Source organism: Gadus morhua, chromosome 15 (assembly GCF_902167405.1).
Source record: "Gadus morhua chromosome 15, gadMor3.0, whole genome shotgun sequence".
NCBI lineage: Eukaryota > Metazoa > Chordata > Actinopteri > Gadiformes > Gadidae > Gadus > Gadus morhua.
In genome coordinates, this window is record NC_044062.1 from 24,262,560 (window position 1) to 24,281,087 (window position 18,528).

Consider the following 18,528-nt stretch of genomic DNA (forward strand, 5'->3'; position numbering starts at 1 on the left):
AAACTCATTTGTTGTTAAAAGATCAAATTAGACTCAGAAAAGCTTGGGTGGGACATATGTTCCACTCAAGTTTTAATTCCAAAACACGTGGGACAGCTATATTGATACATAAAAAAATTCAGTTCAGTGCTACCACTGTTATCTCTGACCCACAGGGGCGCTTTGTCATAGTTTCTGGGCTACTTTTCCACAAACCTGTCGTTTTGGTTAATATATATGCCCCAAACTGGGATGATGATAAATTCATGGGCAAAGTTTTCTCATTAATACCAGACATAAACTCACAACAATTAATTTTAGGGGGTGATCTGAATTGCACAATTAACCCAATATTGGACCGCTCCAATCCTAAATCTACAGTCCCTTCAAAAATGTCCAAATCTTTAGCTTTTTTTATGGATCAAATAGGAGGTGTTGACCCCTGGCGCTCTCTTTTTCCACTTGGTCAATCCTTCTCCTTCTTTTCCCCAGTCCACCACTCATACAGCAGAATAGACTATTTTTTTATTGATAGAAACCTTCTTCCCTTTGTCACAAATGCAGATTATTCAACCATAGTTGAATCTGATCACGCCCCAGTTTTACTAGACCTTGTGTTTCCTCCTAACAACTCGGAACGCCCTCCTTGGAAACTAGACAAAACCTTACTGGCTGACAGTTCATTCTGTGATTTGATAAACAAAGAAATTGATAACTTTATAGAATCCAATAAAAAAGATAACATCTCCTCCTCATTGCTGTGGGAGACACTGAAGGCTGTGATCAGAGGTGTGATTATATCATACTCAGCAAGAATCAATAAGATGCGTAGACTTGAACAAGACCAGCTTATTAAATCAATAAGCACAGTAGACTCTCAGTACTCTACGTCTCCATCCCCTGAACTCTATAAAAAAAAGCTTGACCTTCAAACTCAATACAACCTGTTGTCAACCGGTAAAACAGAAAAAATGTTGTTAAAATCACGTGGATATGCCTATGAGCATGGAGAAAAAGCTGGCCGTCTTTTAGCACACCAACTTAAGTCCCAATCTGTTTCTCAACAAATCTCACAAATAAGGAAACCAAATGGTGATTTAACTATTGACCCAGGAGAAATTAATGAAACATTCACCTCATTTTATTCTAACCTGTATACATCAGAGGCGACCAGTGATAGAACTGATATGGAACATTTCTTTTGCGATCTCGAGGCTCCTTCCATAAAGGTAACGGATAAGACAAAGACCGAACTCCCATTGCAACTGTCTGAAATTATTAACGCAATAATGGCAATGCAAAGTGGTAAGACACCTGGCCCCGACGGCTATCCAATATAATTTTTTAAGACTTTTTCTAAGAAACTATCCCCAATTCTTCTTGAAATGTTTATGGATTCTATATCCCGTGGGTCATTACCACAAACACTCACTGAGGCATCGATTATTCTCCTGCTTAAGCCAGGTAAAGAGAATACAGAATGTGGTTCATATCGACCCATCTCCCTCCTAAACAGTGACGTGAAGATCCTAGCTAAAACTCTTGCCCTACGCCTAGAAACCACAATGACTGATGTGATCTCTGCTGACCAAACCGGTTTCATTTTGGGTCGACACTCATTTACAAATATCAGACGGCTTTTGAATATTATTCACTCCCCTGCGTCCAATGAGGTACCTGAGGTGGTCATCTCGCTGGACGCAGAGAAAGCTTTTGACAGGGTTGAGTGGGAATATTTATTCACGTGTTTAAGGAAATTTGGGTATGGTCCAAATTTTATCTCATGGATTAAACTTCTTTACAGCTCACCCAAGGCCTCTGTGATTACAAACGGCAGGCAATCGCAGTACTTCACCCTGTCGAGAGCGACCCGTCAGGGATGTCCAATTAGTCCACTGTTATTTGCCTTGGCCATAGAGCCCTTATCCATCTCACTCAAATCATTGCCATCAATAAGTGGAATTTTTAGAGGAGGAGAAGAGCATAGACTAAGTTTATATGCCGATGATTTACTATTATTTGTCTCGGACCCTATTCTTAGTGTACCTCATATCCTCCATGCTCTGTTAAGATTTGGTAAATTCTCCGGGTATAAACTGAACTTTAGTGAAAGTGAATGCTACCCTGTTAACAACTTGGCTCTTCAAATTCAGGAGAATGTTCTACCGTTTAAAACATCTAGAAACGGCTTTAAATATCTGGGCATTAACATAACTAGAGATATGAAAAACCTCTATCGGGAAAATTTTGCTCCTCTACTTGATAAAGTCAAATTAGATCTAAAGAAATGGAGAACACTCCACTTGTCCTTGGCAGGTAAAGTGAATTGCATCAAGATGAGTGTGCTCCCCAAATTCCTCTACCTGTTTCAATGTATCCCACTTTACCTTCCTAGGTCTTTCTTTAAAGGTATTGATAGCGCTTTTATTTCTTTTATTTGGAATGGCAAGAACCCTAGGGTACGTTTAAGCTTCTACAGAGGCCTAAATTACAGGGAGGCCTAGCTCTTCCTTATCTGTTCTACTACTACTGGGCTGCAAATGTTCAAAAAATAATGTTTTGGCTTCATACTCCAGATACAGACTGGTGCCACTATGAGGCTACATCATGCATCTCAACATCTCTCACGGCTCTGGTCACTTCCAGTCTCCCCGTTTCTATGTCCCAGTTCACAAACAACCCAATTGTCATCAACACTTTGAAGATCTGGTTTCAACTGAGACGGTACTTTGGTTTCAAACAAATTCTTAGCTTAAGCCCTATATGCAATAACCACCTCTTCCCAGCTAAAATAGACGCTACATTCTCTTTTTGGCGAAGACAAGGCATTTCTAAATTTAAAGATATGTACATAAATTGTGTATTTGCCAGCTTTAACGACTTATCACAAAAATTTGGCCTTCCTCGATCTAGCCTATTTCGATATTTTCAAGCACGCCACTTCCTTATGAGCCATGACCCCAACTTTCCAATTCTCTCTTCAATGTCTGGCTTAGATGATATGCTAGAATCCCCGTTTAATTCAAAAAGGCTCATTTCTAGAATATATGATTGTATAGCTTCTCTTAAAACCATAACCATCGCAAAGATAAGGGCGGACTGGGCAGATGAATTGGGGGAAGACATGGAAGATGACATGTGGAACTGTGCTTTACAAAGAGTGAATGACAGCACTTCTTGTGCAAAATTAAATATAATACAATTTAAAGTTCTACACCGGACTCACTTTTCCAAAGCAAGATTAGCTAAAATATATCCTAATTCAGATGCTAGTTGTAACAGATGCCATCACACCCCTGCCAACTTAACCCATATGTTTTGGTCATGCCCTGCTCTGGTCACTTACTGGTCTATGATCTTTACAACAATATCTGAGGCGCTCAATACTGATTTCCTACCGAATGCAGCAGTAGCTATATTTGGTATCACAGACCGAAGACACTCTATAGTAAGGAAAAGTTATAAAAACATTTTGGCCTTTGTGACTCTGCTTGCACGCAGAAGAATATTATTACATTGGAAATCAAAAAACCCTCCCAAAGCGTCTTTGTGGATGTGTGACCTGATGCACTTTATACAATTAGAGAAAATGAAATACTCACTTAGGGGGTCAAGGGACAAATTCTACTCCACCTGGGATCCGGTTTTGAAATACATAGGGAAACTCAAAACTATACCTGATACCCCATAGCAATATTTCTTGCACTAGGACCCTATAACAAGTAGCGTACAGCTTTTTTTTTTTTTTTTGCTATTCTAGGTGTGTGTACTACATGTTCAAGTGGGTGGGGTGGGTGGGATGTTGTTTGTATGTGTATGTAAAAAAAAAAAACTATGGATATGTCTGTTAAAATGTATGCTCAGTGTATTCTGTGTTCATATACATTTCCAAATAAAAAAATTATCAAAAAAAAAAAAAAATATGATGTGAAATTGTGGCATTGGCTGACTTTATTTAGTTTATTATTATTTAGACAAACCAGTTCTACACCTGGATGGTCTATCATACAGGGAGGCCTTTCATCCAGTTGTTCCAGCCGTCTTATAACCTATTATGGATAACATAAGGTGAGTATCTGCAGTGGCATGTTATCAGAAATCATGCACTGCAAACGTAAGGGTTAGGTAGCTGCTAATGTTACCTGAGGCACCTGCTGACAGCATAAGTTCTCAGGCTCTGACTGCATTGTTGCACAATTTCCACATGTGCACCTATACAAACAAATACAAATAAATCATGTATGTATTGCGTTATTTCTTGAAGAAAGTGGTCCAATCCTTGGTCGCTTTTAACTCACTTTATTTGTTAAATTAGGCATGTTTCGGTATGGTAACTATGAAGCATAAGGGAGGGAATTGTATCTAACGCGTGTGAGGGACAATATCGTGAGCTTCAAGCCCCGGGCGGTTCTCTCCGCGGTTACCTATAGTCTCTGTCCTCTCCACTTCGAATCACGCGCTATCGTCCGTCAAGTGGGCGTGGCCTATGTGAAGTGGGCGTGGCCGGGTGACGTAATGGCTCCGCCCCTGTCTAAAGCTGCTGCCATCTGTGGCTGGAGTAGTTATTGCAGCTTAAGTTTTCGATCCTACTTCCTAGTGGCTATGTGAGGGTAATGCAGCTTGTGTGTTCGATCCTGCTTCCTAATGGCTATGTGGGAGCAGCTTATGTACTTAAAATACGTAACAATCCCTCCTTGGCCATCTCAGATGGCCATAAAATAAGATTTGTAAGTCATAAGCACCATTTACCACACCGAGAACATAGTCAAAGTAGGAAAATCATCAACACCACCGACCGAAGTGGAAAAACTCCATAGTGGAGATAAACAACAACGCGTCCCCCTAATACTGAGACGGCATTCACCTTGGTGGGTCTCATAGGAAATACAGGTCATCGTCAACAATACAACAATAAGCATATGGATAAAAGCATTCATAAAAATCCAAACTATAACATTTTCGTTAGCATAAAAGTGAAAGGTACAAAAATTAGAGAGGTTACTTTCACATCATGGCTCGTCCCTCCTTGTCAAGGGCTCGGCTCACATAGAGAGGTTACTTTCACATCATGTGAGCCTCCTTCAGGCGTTCAATCGTCGTCGTGTCAGCAACAGGAAACCTGTAAACAACTGTCTCAAAGAAAATCAATAGTCCCATTGTCAATGCAATGATACAGAAATAACGGGTTGCACTCGTTAAAAAAAAATTGTTATTCAAGTAAATCCGGGATATTATTATTATATACAGGCGCTACTACTAGAATAGTATAGGTGTTGACTATTCTACATATTACAGCTGGATAGGGTCGGGCCCCTCAGGTGATGTCTCGTCCACTTCCACCGGATCATATCTGATCCCCATGTAAGCCTGAATGGCACTTGGCGCTTTTGTAGCGCCCACTGCTGTGGTGATCAGCCGATGCAGTAGCCCTCGTGCGCAGGGAATACAACGGCAGCTGGCTTCAATTAACACGGTTACTGCCATTATTCCCGCGACGGGCACTGGCTGGATTATGCCTTTCCACCTCCCAAACATAATAATAATAATAATAATAAATGAAATGTATATAGCGCTTCATATGGTACTCTAAGACGCTTTACATATTGCCCTATCAAAACTATGTAAGACAGACTAGGAATAAAAGAAAAACAGAGGTTAAACATGAAGAATAAGGTGGGAGTTAGGTGGGGAAGGCTAGTGTGAAAAGGTATGTTTTGAGGGCAGATTTGAAAGAAGAGAGGGTTGGAGAGACTGATGTGGGAGGGGAGTGAATTCCAAAGGGTGGGGGCAGCAACTGAGAAGGCCCGATCACCCCAAGTCCGTCGCTCAGTCCGTGGAACTTGTAGCAGGTTGGCAGAATTGGACCTGAGGAATCGGGAGGGGGCGTGGTGATGGAGGAGGTCGGCAAGGTAGGGGGGGCTAGGCTGTTGAGGGCCTTGTAGGTGATGAGTAAGATTTAGTAGTTGATTCTGTGTTTAATTGGAAGCCAATGGAGTTCACGGAGGACAGGTGTGATGTGTTCTCTGGAGCGGGTACCAGTGAGGAGGCGTGCAGCATACATACATAACATAACATAACATAACATAAAATATTCTCCATCCATCCTGTGAAAGGGTCATTAATGCCGGAGTTCTCTGCAAATTTGAACCTGAGGGATTGTGATCATGCCAGCGCCGTGGCCACCAACCCATCCGGAGCTGTGTTATTGGGGATAAAAGTACAACACGTTGTGCCTATCATCGCATACACCCCTCCTTGCTCTGTCAATAACCTATCCATATCTTTATATTCCTTTAACCTTATTTGTGGAAAACTGTACGAACTGTTGCTGATTATGATATATGTAATTTATCCAAACAATATTTTTTCTAATGGTGGACAACCAAAACAGAACCGATTCAAATCCTGCCGTTATTTGATTTCCTCATGTGACTGTTACTCCTTGCTCGGCGGACGTAGTTTGTAGGCTCCGGGTGTGTCTGAATCTGGCTCTGGAACTTTTTGTTTCTATTGTAGAAATACAGACTCATGTACAGCAGTTAGTTATTCAAAAGCATATTTCCTTTCATTCTATTTTTAATTGTTCCAATGGAAGTCCCTTATGGGACCCTTGAAATGTAAGTGAAAGCATGATTTACAGTATCTACCTTGATTTAATTTCACACTACATCCCTCCTTGCGCATTGCTTCAGCCATTCGCATTGAATGACAACCAAACCTAACAACGCTGTAGTGCAACCAAGTTGAAGTTCCTTTCCTTAATCATCTGTATATAAACCAATCTATTGTGAAGAGAAATGAAAACCAGTATACAAAACCAAAGGTCAATATTGGTGGGCCTATGCAGCCGTCTTGAGACCACACTGTTCTCCAATGCAGTAAACCGTAAACGATACATGAGTCAGTATACCTATGTGCCGCAAGGTATATTGCTATAGTATGATATAAAAAAATATCATACTATGAAACGCTGACGTTGTATCAAAGCGTTACAGCAGTAGCAGTGGCATTTGAAAGGTGAGCCCACTACTTCTGAATCTAAATTGAGAACCTAGCAAATAGGTTCCCTTCCCAGCAGATGTATGTTAAAATTTGCATGTTCAATATCACTTCTGTGTTAACGTATCTTATAATGACAGTTACCTTCATTATACTACCCGATTGTCCTACACTAACTAGTATATTGGATGACCTAATTTTCATTTATTCTACCTATTGCTCGCATTTGATGTTGTCCACACTTTGATTCACTCCTATGTACATTGCATACCAAATCAAACTTGCATACACCTCATTCTCTGCACAACATCCTATTGCGCTACCTTTTGCATACCACATCAAACGTGCATATGTCTTAGCAAAGTGAAGTAAAGTAAAACCCAGTTTTATCTTTACTTATTTATAGCTATACATGTCCCGGACATGTCCATTACTATTTCCAAAACAGTTTTTTTTAGCTAAGCAGGTCCCAGACCTTACTATACCATTACATGAACAGTATTTATTATTATAATTATCTAGTTTTTTGTATGCCCGTGATTGCCAACTCACCCGGAGCCTCGTCATGACCTCCACCGTCACCGCTCCAGAACCCGCAGGAACGATTAGTCAGTCGACGTGTTGCTCGGAGGCTCCCAAGGAGTGCCACAATCCTACGTCTATGGGGGAATTTTGAGCAAGGTCAACCAAAACCGTCTAAACTAGGTAGAATAAAGAGTCATCCAAACTTACAACAATTATGCACATCTGGGTATTAAATATATGGTGATATTCTATAAACAAAACAAAAACTGAACCTAAAAGAAAAATTCGGAAGTTATCGGTTGAAACAAATGTTATTGTAAGTCAATTATAATAAACTATTTCCAAATTATCTTATAGTTTTATCTGAAGTATGCTTTCAATATCCCCTCGTGTATGTAACTGTCGAGTAACCTCCATTATCTTGGTGGCTCTGACACACACGAGAGGACATTCACACATGGTATATTTATCCTCCATTTTTTTTTATTTGACACTTTTACTTATTTTTATTTTCATTTTATCTTTTATCTTTATACACACATTCGTAAGAAAAGTACGAACGAAGATGCATCATAACATGCATCAACAGACAATAAAACAGGCATATTATTCAATAATCTGAGGTCTCAGATGGGATTTCTCCCTGCGGGTCCCTTCATTCTCTAAAAGGTCCGCAGAGAAGTCCGCTGAGTGGCCAGGAGTTCTTACACACTTAGAATGGGTTGTTGAGGGCAGTTGTCTCCCAGCAAACCAAAAGCCTTTGTTAACCAGACATTAATCTATTGATTGAAGTTTCTTCAGAGGTTAAGAAGGTGGTTGAGGCTATTCCTTAACACCCTTTGTTTCTCTACGCTCCCCAGGGGGTCAAGTAAAACAGGCCCAAACCAACACAAGATAACAAAGGAACAAACTGAGAACAGATTGACCACTAGCCTCAAAGGTTTACATTTTAAACAACCCTGCAGAATAACAGGGTGACAAGACCACATGGGAAGCTACAAACTAAATTTGTAACATTAACAAAATATCTTAATATAAAAAAATCGGCATTTTCAATATTAGGCAACACGCTTCTGTTGTCACCGGAACGTTGTCAGTCGGGGTCCAGTCGGGGACAGTCGGGGTCATGTCATGGCTGTGCGTTATGGTTGACCATTAAACTGGCTGTGATATATTTTAATAATCGAGTATCCACTGTCTACATAGCCCGTTGTGTAATGAAAAACGTAACACGTACATTGACAATCAGTTAGGATGAATTATGGATAACATTTTATCTTACATATTTAATTTAATTGTAAGTATTGCCAATTATTAACCATAGATTACGTGATGACTTTTATTGAAATGTCTGTTATTATCATAATTTGTAAGGAAAAATATATTTTATTCTTTTTTATTTTGGTAGTCGGACCTCGTCAGGTCTGTTGAACTATGCATTTCTACCGCTTGTCCTCAGGGTCCTCTATTGGGGGGGATTCTTCCGCTCTCCTACGAGGCAGGTTATCCCAGAACTCTTCTAATAAGAATCCCCAGGCCTGGATATTCCCCGGACCTCTGTGGACGAGCGGTACGCATGCAATGGACAACTTTAAAGGCTAATCGTTCATGTTGTGGAGTCTAGATGATTATCGCTATCTTAAGATCACCGTGTAACTCTTGTACAGGGATCTGCTTTGATGTAAGACCCCTGGGTCGGTCTCTTTTGGTAGGACCTCTTTCGGTTCTGGAATCCGGCTTCCCTAATTATTGAATACAAGATGATGCATGCATATTGGTGGTACGATATTATATCTATTGCAATCGCTCCAATGGAAGCAATAGTTTACCTTTGAATATCTCACGCAGTGTTATTCAGTTTATTCGTATGTAGCAGCTGATTAGTGCAGAATTTTACCCATGTAGATGTAATATTCGCAAAAAATGTATTGTAATTGAACTACAGCAGTTGAGCTAACTCCCTCCTTGTGCACCGGTTAAAACCATGTGCACCATTTATTAATTAGACATATTATTTTTGCAGTTGAACCCCGTGTCTATTTGAACCATCCTGGTTCTCTAATATCAATGTGCATGAAAGAACCAGTGTCTATTGCACTCCTGTCTTGCTACACAAAACGCATGAAAACAGACAGAAGGGCCCAGCAACCTTGAAAAACATAATGTCTGTGAGTGTTAGGCATTCGTTACTGCATATACTGCCATTTCCTGAAGAGAGAGAGAATATTAAGATCAATGCACAGAAGTAAAATGATGAGTGTTGGGCAACCTGCAGTGCTTGTGTTTCCACTTCCTGAAGAGAAAAGAGAATATTTGTAGTAATGTAGACAATTACATTACTACAACAAAGTGGAGGCTTTGAAAAGCCGAGGGGAGGGTGTATTATGAGGAAGGGAGGAAGGAAACAGACCCTGCTTGGTATTTAAAGATATTTCCACATGTATACATAAATATTATTCTCCCAAAGATGTCGAATGCTATATGTTACAACATTATATACAAAATATTATGTGCTCAGAAACTAGTGACATTACTGATGGTTTCCAACTTATTGCTATGGATTTAATGAGTCTTAGAGGTTGAGGGCACTCAATGCACGTGCGAAAACTGTAGTTATGATCTAAATATTGATATTTAAAGCAAACTCAAACTAAATACTTCAAATATTTGGAATGAAATATACAAAATAATACCTCCAGCTATTGACTAGTGAAATGTGACAATTATACTTGCACCATTGGCCGAATAAGTAGCTGCCAACACATCACTATCATTTGAGATGGATCTTTAAGGGAACATATCTATGGAGAGAGAGAGAGATATAGAACATATCTAGAGAGAGAGAGATATAGAACATATAGAGAGAGAGAGAGAGAGAGAGAGAGAGAGAGAGAGAGAGAGAGAGAGAGAGAGAGAGAGAGAGAGAGAGAGAGAGAGATATAGAACATATCTAGAGAGAGAGAGATATAGAACATATCGAGAGAGAGAGAGAGAGAGAGAGAGAGAGAGAGAGAGAGAGAGAGAGAGAGAGAGAGAGAGAGAGAGAGAGAGAGATAGAACATATCTAGAGAGAGACAGAGAGATGCAAGATCCCAATATCCCATATTGGATCTGTGGCACAACATTCCCGTATTTTGGGTTAGAGAGAGAGAGAGAGAGAGAGAGAGAGAGAGAGAGAGAGAGAGAGAGAGAGAGAGAGAGAGAGAGAGAGGCAGAGATATTAAAGGGGTTTTAGGGGGGAGAGAGAGAGAGAGTGGGGGAGAGAGGGAGCGAGAAAGAGAATTAGCACCCGAACTGGGTGTTGCAGCTCAGGCTCTCAGGTCAGAGACCATGCTGTCTTTACAAAAGACAAGATGGCGTCTACCGACCTGCAGAACAGAGTCAGAGGCACTCAAACCACAAGATGGCACTGGTGGTTTGAACAAAAGGGAATAACAAAACGCGTTAATCACCTTTTCCTAGAGAGAGAGAGAGAGAGAGAGAGAGAGAGAAAGAGAAAGAGAAAGAGAAAGAGAAAGATAGAGAAAGAGAGAGAGATGTTATTGTTTTATGCCAGACCATGCGGTCATTACACAAAGCAAGATGGCGCTGGTGGGTGGAACAAAAGAAACATACGTCAAACCCGTCGTTCCGGGTTTGTGGCGTTTTGGTTGAGTCGGCTGGGGGCAGCCGGCTGGGGGGGGCGTCTGTTAGGGCTGGGCAATATGGCCTAAAAAAAATCCCAGACTTTTTGTGAAAAAATCTGATTTCCGATTTAAATCGATGTACATAAAAAGGCATTATGGGAGGCACTGCCATTGGAAACAGTGTAACCTGAAACATAACATAAAATGTAAAATACAAAATAAAATATTTCTGTAAACATAAAATATTACTAATGATAAGAGGTAGTTCTGATAAAGTGCCAACATAACATTTAAACTTACAACATGTGTTCATAAATATACAGTGTTTTGCAAACAGTAATTACCTTAAAAAAGGGAATAGTAACAGGAGAAGAATGAGAAAAACACACACCCAGCTCTTTCCTTCACTCGTCTGTATTGAATGAGGAATTGGAGTGCGATCCCCCTACTAGAGCCCCGAGGCATTACCAGCAGATTAACAAATTACCAACAGATCGACGAATTACTAACCACACAGATATATTTCAAATGAATTATGTTTACCTGTAAAATAGATTATACATATATGAATAAATTGTTGTATACAACTTGTCACACTCGCTGCCATGTTTGTGTATCACTTTGGTAAATGCGCGCTCTGTGCGGGGGGAGGGCTGAGCTCATTCCGAACTACGGGAGCTGAGAGGGAAGCGTTGGCGGATGTCGAAGAGAAAACCGATTTTCATTAAAACAAGTCGACGTGAGCTACACACTCGAGTTAATCTATAAAATTTGTTTTATGCCCAGCCCTAGCGTCTGTGTGCGGTTTTTGTGCTCTGGGGCGGGCGTTTCGGCTCGTTGTCGTGCAGGGGGTGTCCCGGGTCCGTTTTGCGCCAGAGTTAAGTTACCTCTCACTTATCAACAGTGACACGTATGTGACCTTGCCGTCGCAGTGTTGAATATGAAATGTTAAATATGCTGTAGCTCTTGTTAATATATTAAATAATGTGTTTTGTTTTCACACACCCACCTCATATGGAGCCAGGTTATTGGAGGATAGATTAGCTAGTTAGCTTTAGACTAATCTAGTGATAGATCGTGGATGCACTGATGGTTCTTCTATTTATACCTGCGGTTCTCTTTGTTTGGGAAAGAGGGCCTAGGATTGGGTTGTTTTGGCTTTTTGCTGTTGAGTTGTGTGTTGCGTGTTTTTTTTTGTTTTTTTTTCTCACCTGTTCTGCTTTTGTCGCAGCCTTTGGCTACTACTCTCATGGTTGTTTGCCCACACTTATTTTTTATTGGTTTTACCAGACTCCTTTAATGCCAGCCCACTCAGTTCAGCCCTAAAGTATGACCACCATTAACTCTGGTAGTGTAAGGGACCACCCAGTAAGATTTATTTCATGGAATGTCAAATCTATGAATGGTCCAGTTAAACGTTCTAGGGTTTTTACTCACCTTAAAGGTACGGCCACACCAGACGCGTATCTCGCGTAATTTTTACGCGCGTAACGCAGCTAAAATGTTGCTTGACCATTTTGTGTCAAAAATGGGCATACGCTCCTAACGCGCCTATGCTCCTAACGCGCCTAGATGAGTCCATGTCCATGCAAGTGAACGGAGCGTTCCCTCTTCGTCATAACTATCAAACCAAACATCCTTCACATTCACCGAGCGAACATTACGAAAGTAAAATGCACATTTCTCGCTAAAAATGTTTCCATAAACGCATTTAATGGCGTAACTATGTTACTATTTCCACCCAGAATAAAGAAAGTTGTCGGCCGTGGCTGCGCTGGAGTCCGAGGTAGGAAACCCAAACGCCGCCGTGTTTGGGTGATAGAGTTTAGATCGGGTTAGATTAAATAATCTCGGATATAAATAACAATAATCGGGTTAAATAACTTCACATGGTGTGTCTGGTGTGTTTCCAGCATTCGTAGTGTTGATCAGCAGATATATAGTCCGCCAAGACGTTGAGGTTGCTTAGTAACCAGAGACTCTGTCCATACAAGTGAACGGAGCGTTCCCTCTTCGTCATAACTATCAAACCAAACATCCTTCACATTCACAGAGCGAACATTATGAAAGTAAAATGCACATTTCTCGCTAAAAATGTTTCCATAAAAGCATTTAATGGCGTAACTATGTTACTATTCCCACACAGAATAAAGAAAGATGTCGGCCGTATGCTTCTGTCCAAGCTCACTACTCTCTGCCAGTGACGTCGGGTCAAGCTCAACGCTGATTGGGCAACGCGGCTAATCGTCATGCGTATGAGCGTAAAAAGTTCAATTTTTTGAACTCTTGAAATGTACGCGCGTATATATACGCGCCTCATACGCGCGTAAAATGTTGCTTTAGCGCATGTAACGCGTGTATGCGTCTCATACGCGCGTAAACCAATGGTTCCCTATGGAAAAATTGACGATTTTATACGCGAGGTACGCGGGTAACGCGTTTGGTGTGGCCGCACCTTAAGAACTTGAAGGCTGACATTATGTTCTTACAGCAAAGGCACTTAAAAACAGCGGACCATGTCTCTCTGTGTTCACATTTTTAGTCTAGGAACAGGCCAGTGCCTCTAACACTGATACAAGGTGTTATTTCCAACATTCCGCCATTTGTTATGTCTCAACAAGGATGAACCAACCTGGTTGTCTGGGACATAGCCAGGGCCGTATACCTTATCAAGGGTGAGAGTGCTTCTGTTCTCTTGATCTTCATGTTTTTTTTTATATAATACTCGCCCCAACCCTTTGGTTCGGTGAGAAGAGGGTTAAAACCTTGGATCGGTCAGGTGTTTCATTCCAATTTTAATGTAAGAGCCCGAGGAGCAGCAATACTGGTGAACAAAAGGATCCAGTTTACAGCCTCAAAAATTATCGCTGATCAAAAGATAGGAGATATATAATTGTCACAGGTATGCTATACCAGACCCCAGTTCTTTTAGTTAATGTTTATGCACCCAATTGGGACGATGTAAATTTCATGGACGTGCTCTTCTTCTCCCTCCCAAACTTGAATACGCATTGTCTTATTTTCGGGGGTGACCTAAACTGTGTTTTGAACCCTGCTCTAGACCGCCCTAGCCCTAAATCTTTAACTCTTTCTAAAACGTCCACTTCCGTATCAACCTTCATGAACGAGGATGGGTGTGTGGACCCTTGGAGAACCTTAAACCCAGTTTCTAAATCATTCTCTTTTTTCTCAGCTGTCCACCACATCTTCTCCCGTATAGATTATTTTTTTATTGATAAGACTATTATGAGCTCCGTCCATTCAGTTGACTATAGCGGTCTCAGATCACGCTCCCTTACAGTTAGATATTTCTTTCAGTCTACATAAAAGGTGTTTCCTCTCTGGAAATTTGACGCGCTACTGCTCTCCGATACGGTGGTACATTGCATTCACATCACAATAAAAAGGTCATAATTACTTTGACCTTTTTTTAATTATTATGTCATAATTACGAGAAAAGTATCTCATAATTACGAGATCTTTATCTTTCTCATAATTATGAGATAATTATCTCGTAATTACGAGATAATTATCTCGTAATTACGAGATAAAGATCTCGTAATTACGAGATACTTTCTCGTAATTACGAGATAAAGATCTCGTAATTACGACATAATGATATTATCTCCGTTAATTGTACAAATCAGCCAGTTCTGCTTCATTGCAGGCAACGGAATTGCCTATGGAAATGGATGTTTCTCACCGTATATGCTTTTTTTCCTAATAGGCATGAGACACTGGAAAATATTAACATGTCTTAGGATGGATGGTTTTCAAATAAGCATGTCAACGCTACGGAGGCGACTGAAGTTGTTGGGGTTGTTCAGGAGGAAAGCCCAGTCTGACTTGAGGGAAGTCGCACCCTTCCTGCAGGAGCAACTAAACCAATATGGCATGTTGCATGGCTACAGATTTATGCATTTGAAATGCATCCAAGCTGGCTTGGTTGTGACTCGCTGTTCGCTGTCTGCTCAAGATTCTCGATCCTCAAGGAGTACAGCTGAGGTTAAGATGGTGTCTAAGACGACGTCTGTACAGAAACCCAGGCCCGAACTTCTTGTGGCAGGTGGACTCCTACGACAAGCTTCAACCATATGGTATATGCATTAATGGCGCAGTGGTTGGATTCTCGCGTGTGACTATATGGCTACACGCTTATTCCACTAACAACAATCCAAGGGTCATGCTGGCTACTTCATTGATGAGGTCGACAGAAGGGGCGGCACTTCTTCTCGTATCCGAACGGATCTGGGCACTGAGAATTGTGTATTGGGGCAAATGCAACAGTTTCTAAGAGGTACCCACGATGATGCGTTTTCTGAAAGATGCTACATTACCGGTTCAAGTAACCATAATCAAAGAATTGAACAATCGTGGGGATTTCTGAGAACACACCATGCGCAATTCTGGATGAACTCATTTCAAGATCTCAAAGACCAGGACCATTTTTCAGGGGATTTCTTGGACAGAAATCTCATTCAGTTCACTTGCCTGGAAATAATTGAGGTAAGCTTCACGACTGAAAATACTTTATATTTTTCAAGTTGGGGTAAAATGCACCCTTGTTTACCAACCAGTTTTCTTCATATATCAACAGTAAAACTGAACAGACTATAGTTTTTTAATCTCTTAAAGTAAAAGGCAAGTAATGTCTCAACATGTATTATATATTAATATTTATTTCAGGAATGTCCAAAATAGCAACATTTAACATTTATATTTATACATATAACATATTACAACTAAGCCATGCAAACAAATATGTTGTCATTAATAAACAGACAAATAAATAAATGCATATATAAATAAACAAACAAACATTCGCCATTCACTGTTTATCCAAGCAAATTTCGCAGATGAATTACCCTTGAATCTCATTGGAACAATCTACATGTGCCCACTTTTGGCACCCCTCACATCTTATCCAGTCCCCCCCACTAATTGAATATCACTCCCCACACTAGAGGCCTTCTGTATCATCTTTTTTCTTCTTATTCTTCACTTCAGCTGGATTTTTGCGTTAAACTTCTTTTTGTGTGCCTTTGTTTCGTGCAGCTATCTTGTCCTCCAACATTTTCCTCCATAGTGTAAACTCTTCACGCCCAAACCCTTGCAGGCTCTTCAAAATTGCGCCCTTGTGGCCTGCTGACTTGGATAACTGTGAGCGGCTATTAGAGAGGGTTCTTGGTGAGATTGGGTCCTCTGCATTGGAGCGCACTCGTAGAGCGCATCTCAGCTCTCAGCTGACGGAATACAAGTTCCAGACGGTGTTGCCAAAATGTAAACATTTGTTAATTGCCCTTATACCCGTGCTGTCTGAAAATGTCATCAAAATCTGCGCAGAACCTCTGGAGTTATTTTGCACTCAGACAGACAGACCTCTCTTCCTCCACATCCAGATGGGGCGTCCTAGGGAATAATTACCCTGATGATTCCGGCATCTATAATGAAAGCCCATAGTCCCATCTACAAAAAAGCAAACTTTTTGAATATGAATATTTTGCTTTGAGTGGGGCACATCTGATTGACCAAAGCACTTTCCCATAGTGATATATGATTTATCCATTCAATACCAGTAAATTTAATACTAAATATGACATATCTCCAAAACAAAATGTCTATGTGGTGGGGGTAATTATTTTCCACAATGCTGGTGCTTGAGCGGCACCCGTCAGATCTGTTATTTTCTGCCAAAAAATACATTTGTAATCAGCATTATGGTTGTCCTGAGGTTCTACTGGACCAAATTATATATATTCCTCAACATGATTTTTGTCTTTGAATGCCTTAATCAACAAGCAAAAACATTTATTATGTACCACATTGTTATTTAAAGGGGCTGTGATTGGTCTGAAAAGGGGGCCCTGCATAATCTAATTTCTAATTTCTAGTGCATCTCCCCTGCAAGATAGATTAACTCTGTTATACTGTATATGTCTTTTACAGTTCTTCCTACATTTTCTGGAACGCTTAGGCTTCTCTTTTTCCCCACATATTCTCTTGTTTGTGTGTTATTAACTGATTCTACAGCAAAGTGAAATCACAAATTGCAATAAAATGTTGCCATTTATTAACGCACTTCAAGTAACATGTCTGTCGTTTAAAACTCTTCTGTTGACAATTGACATTCATAAACATAAAAAGTCATAAACATAAAACACATTTTTAAGAATACCTCAATTGGTCAATGCATTGAATGCAAATTCTCAATTGGACATCCACAAACAAGGTGAGCACCACCATATCAATGTAAGAACAATACATTGGTCAACAGGTACTTAAATTAACAGGTCAGTGCACAGAATTTAAATTCACAACATGAAATGCAATACAGTTGGCGGTTTTCTAGATCATGGGAATTGTCCCTGTGTAGTTACTCTGAAAGTATCACAAAACATTTCAACAAGGGATTACAAACAAAAAAAGATTCTGGAAGTTGCAGCATGGCTTGTTACAGGTCAGATCGCAATTACTAAATAATGTCCATTAGAAGGTAATTGCTGGAAAGTACATTTTCCATCTCCATCCGCAGCTCAGGGTAGGAGTAATTCTAAGATTTCTCCGCATGTATGTGCAATTGGTCGACGGGATAGACCCTCAAGATTAGTGAAGACAATTGCGATACTTGCCAAAGATATTATGTCAGCTCCAGTTATGAACCTCAGCAGTTTTCTTAACCCCATCTCATCCAACCCACGGATGTACTGCAGGAGAAATTGGTGGGCCTGTCTCTCTGGAGGAGTTGTTGCAGAGTCGGCTCCAGAGCAGATCTACTGGAGGGGCATGGGTCGCCAGCGGGGGGGGCACTGCCGTTTGTGAAATATTTTAACGCAAAAAAAAAGGGGGAGGGCTGTCGTGAATGCTAAACGCAAATAAGTGCAGTTTAACCACCTCTGCTATGTCATAAATATTTTATTCACATCACACACACAACAGTTTATGAACCTCCAAAAAAACATTAAGTAGGCCTGGCACTGTTTATAAACCTTAGAGAACAGCCTCCACAATAATCAAAAACACCCCTGACAACATATAACAGAACAGGACCGCTGACAGAAGGCACGCATTGTGGCAGAAAGTAGCCTATTGAACAAGCCACGCACCAGGCAGAAATGACACAATGCCATACGTATACAAGCCTATTAAACACCAATAGATAGACAAAGCAAACATTAATCAACATTTTACCTGCTTAGTAGGCCTTATAATGAAAGCCAGGGCTGGCTTCAAGAAGTGAATAAATTAACAACCGGAAAACATCTCCCCTTACCATTGTAAAGAGTTACAGGATACTGTTTTAACACAGTTTGGACAGGCCTGTCAGTCCCGAGATCATCAACCGCTGTCCGCTGACTAGGGGGGCTTGTAGATCGTCGTTGCTCTATGGCTGCGCCGGCTA

General features: G+C 40.6%; 1 protein-coding gene across 1 annotated transcript in view; it reads left to right on the forward strand.

Moving 5' to 3' along the window:
* The window catches only part of LOC115560067 (inactive phospholipase D5), a 188,147-nt gene that overhangs the window by 151,006 nt on the left and 18,613 nt on the right, over window positions 1–18,528 (forward strand). The gene's annotated exons all lie outside the window — the stretch shown is intronic.